Source organism: Homarus americanus, unplaced genomic scaffold (genome assembly GCF_018991925.1).
Source record: "Homarus americanus isolate GMGI-L3 unplaced genomic scaffold, GMGI_Hamer_2.0 scaffold27354, whole genome shotgun sequence".
In the NCBI taxonomy this organism is placed as follows: domain Eukaryota; kingdom Metazoa; phylum Arthropoda; class Malacostraca; order Decapoda; family Nephropidae; genus Homarus; species Homarus americanus.
Genome location: NW_024757610.1, coordinates 3,633 through 7,546, shown reverse-complemented (window position 1 = coordinate 7,546; position 3,914 = coordinate 3,633). Strand labels below are relative to the sequence as shown.

The following is a 3,914-nucleotide window of genomic DNA, read 5'->3' as shown; positions in this document are numbered from 1 at the left end:
TTTTTCTGCATTTGCACATAGCAGCAATTATTATAGTACACAACGATATGATCTTTGCTTTTCACTGTCGGGCGATTATTCGTGCGATCGTAGCGTATCCGCCACTGCAGACCACTTACTAGCGCCCGACTATGACTGACGCCAATCACCCCCGTGTGTACAACACACAAGCTTTGCCCGGTAAAGGGTCAAAGCCCGCCGGGCACTGCTCGATCGTGTGGACGGGGCTTTAGGAACAAGGAAGTCTCGGGTGCACTCTAAGATGGAAAGAAAACGGAGGACTCAGACGTCCTGAGAAATCGGACGTCTCAGACGGGTGACTCGTTAAAGAAGGTATAGCTACACGTTAACTCACAAACCACCCTCCGCTTTTATTCTCCTTCTGTACTTCCCACTTAACTATACCTTGCTCTAAATATCCTTGTTGACGGTTCTCTTATCTCTGACATGCACAACCGTCGTTATTACATCTTTAACCCACTTTGCTTTTTCAATGCCATTTGTCTCAATTTCAAAGCCTTTCCCATGTTGAACAAGTAAAAGGCAGTCTTTTGAGATGAAAATACTCTAATATACATTGCGGCGGAAATGCAATTGAAGAAGCGTTTTAGAATTGTCCAAACTACAGACTACATGACCAGACCTCTAATTTTACCTTGATTTCGACTGAATATTGAAAGACTTGGGTCTATATTTAGTATTGCAGTGGTCATAGATGGAAGTTCATATTTTTATTTATAGGTTAGACTTTCATATGTCTTGCTTGGAATTTAGTATTTTACCACTTCTGGTGTTATTAGACAATACTAAGATTAGTTTAAACCAGTGATGATCGTACTTTAGTACAGGGCCACTGTGGATACGAGAATGTGTACTTTGAACGATTGGAAAGTAAAAACCCACACATTAATGTCATCATTTGTCTATTGGGTTATGTTGTGAAAAAGTAATACTAATTTAAGAGGAGTAGAGCTGTATTTCCCGAAGCGTTTAACACCATTAAGTAGAGTATTTGAGAACTATTTATGGGCAAACTTTCAAACAGCAGACGTAGTCGAGATTTTATTATACTCTGGGTTTTGATTTAGTAAAAGCAAGGATTTGGATTATTCCATAAATAGAAAAACTTTATTGGTTACATATACTGGATATTCAATATGTACAAGTTTGACTTTACTTGCACAGAATGTAATGCAATACAGCTCATGACCCACAAATGGGGTAGAAGAAATAACAAAGCAGTTTTTTTGGAGACCAATTTCTTGTAGTTTAACACTAGGAAACTCACTGTAATGCTGTGGGAAGGATCCACTAACCGCGGTAGAACTGGAGTAGGAAAGGAATTGTTGCGATCGAGTTCTCCATCAACAGGTAAAAAGCAAAGCAAGAGAACTTTTGTAGACGCTCCGAATTGTTCTTGTGGTGACACTGCAGCTACCTCGGTCAACTCGTATAGGGTTCATGGTCGTTTGATGAGCGTGTTCTAGAAATAGCAAGAAGATTAATGTTATGTAAGCCTGGTTTAACGCGAAACTTATTTAAAAAGTTTAGTTTAGGTAATATCAAGACTAATAAAATTTCCCTTTTTTTTTTTGTCAAGTGAAATTTTAAACAATAGCTTCCCAATCGCCAACAAATAATTTACAATTTGAAGATACACTTACAGTACAGAAGATGTTGTAGCGTCGTCGCGTGCCAGTGTTCTGTGTTGACGTCCGTCTACCAGGCTTTATATACAGGCGGCCCACACTCCCTGACCAATCACAAGCTGTTTTAGGTTAAATTGTAGCCAATGGGAACATTGCCTTGTTATGACGTCAAAGTGACACCATGCCGGAGGGAAACGCCGGCAGGTTTGGTTGTTTGATGACGAGTAAACGATTTAAACTTTATTGTGACACGAAAGTAGTGTAAAACGTGAAAGGAAAATATTATGAAATCGTATTCAGTGCTTTACTTATCTTGGATAGAAATTGTGAATATATTACAACAGCAATATTGGCCTCAGTTTAAGTGTGAGACATTGTTAAGACACATATACATCCAAATAGTACTATTGTAATATTAAAAAAGTCTTAAACTTAAATAGAATAGTCTAAAGAAGTTAATATGAGGAATAAAATAAGATCACAGAGAGAGAAAAACAATGAAGAACAAAGCACCGAGTTAATATTAACCTTTACTTGAAATTGACCATAGAGCAGAAACAGTAAAATTAACAAAAGACAGACATATGTTACAACAATGGAGAAGAAAACGTACACGTTACAAGAAAGTAGAGTAGAGTTGTGAGCAGGGCCGGATTGAAGAGTGGGCAAAGTGGGCAGTTGGCCAGGGGCCTCCACATATTATAATATTGTATTGATTTGGTTGATTTTATTTTCAATCTTTAAAATTCATGTTTATCACGTGATAGAAATTAGGCTAGCTACTCGTTGAAATTGACGACTGGGTGGTTTTCCTATGAACCGTCTATTTTGAATGAATGCTGTGGTGCTAATAATATGATATTTAGAATTGCGGAACTCCCAGATGATTAGGTTCGCTTCACTCGCCACCCCACCCTCTTGGGGTAGTTATAATGAGGGGGGCCTCCACAGGTCTAATAAATCTGGCACTGGTGGTAAGTGGTATTAAGAACCTGGCAGGCCTCTCCATACAGTGTACCTTTAGACTAACATAACTAATATTTAACAATTAACATTGAACTAACATCTTAGCCCCCCAAAAAATGTGACTACCCTCCCAGCTACACAAGGACCTGGGCTGGCTCACTAACTCCAACAATAATAAAAATAATAATAATAAGCAGCATTATATAAATAGAGCAATATTAATACAAAGGTGTGACGACCCAAGGGAGCAGAACAAAGATAAAACACCAATAAGAAAGATTCTTTCTACTCCTACTGTATTTCAGTTTCACCACTTTTCCCTCAACCCCTAATAATTTTCTTTCACCTCTTAACTAAAGATTTCGTACTCGTACTCGTGCTGTTTGTCCTCTGCGGATGACTATAATATACTCGTCAGTTACATGGACCAGTTTCTAGTTGACATAGCAATGGTTAGAGAGATATTTACTATCACAATTTGATAATGATTTATTGGGTCAGGTCTCAGCTCACACGTACCTTAGAGAGTAAATGTGGTACCTGATAATATAGAGTACATTTATGTCAAGGAATTATTATATAACATTTAGTAGCACGTGGATTAGTACACGTAAGATGGCATAGTATAGAATGTTACCACGATGTTTTTGTTTTACATTGTTTGAATTAAGTTATAAATATATACTGTACGTAAAGTATTTGACGGTAATGGGAAAACATTACTCGGGGTCTTGACTTTATTAAATTCACCGTTGATAGTTCTCACCAAGGAATGGAGATGTGAGTAACTGATTGTAGGGTATGTTGTTATTTCCATCTTGGAAGGAAACTTTATTGACTACGATACTGCGACCTATGTCTATGGTGCAAATACCCAAGAGCAGTTGATCTGGATAATCCCCTCGTTTGGTTGTGACGGTGTTTACCGGAGAAGAAGTTCGGGGTCCCGGAAAGCAAGAATCTGGCCGTTTTGAGCTCATATATTTTGGCTATATTTCATGAAATGGACTTTGTTGGAGTTTGTTTGAATAATGTTGAAGATGACACCAGAGTTTTTTTTAATGTATCCTTGTACTTTGACGCCAAGGTGAAGAATAAAATGTTGAAAATTTGAAGTTATTCGAATGAGGTGGTTCGGTGAGCAGAGAGCAAATAATTTGACGGTTCGGCGGGAAGGTTGGGGTATTTAAAGGTCGAACCGGCAAGGATGCATCAGTTACAATCCGATCCTTGTGTCTGGTGTTAGAACTCCTTTAGTTTGTGAAGAAGAAAAGAAAAGAAAAGTAAAGTGTAGTATAT

At 38.1% G+C, this 3,914-nt stretch overlaps 1 long non-coding RNA gene across 1 annotated transcript; it reads right to left on the bottom strand.

Annotated features, from left to right (window-relative positions):
* Positions 1-1,100: 1,100 nt before the first annotated feature.
* Positions 1,101-1,754, bottom strand: LOC121857599. Its single transcript, XR_006087242.1, has 2 exons — positions 1,665-1,754; positions 1,101-1,483 (listed from the first exon to the last, which is right to left on the bottom strand). It is a non-coding gene; the product is annotated as an uncharacterized LOC121857599 (long non-coding RNA).
* Positions 1,755-3,914: the final 2,160 nt, after the last annotated feature.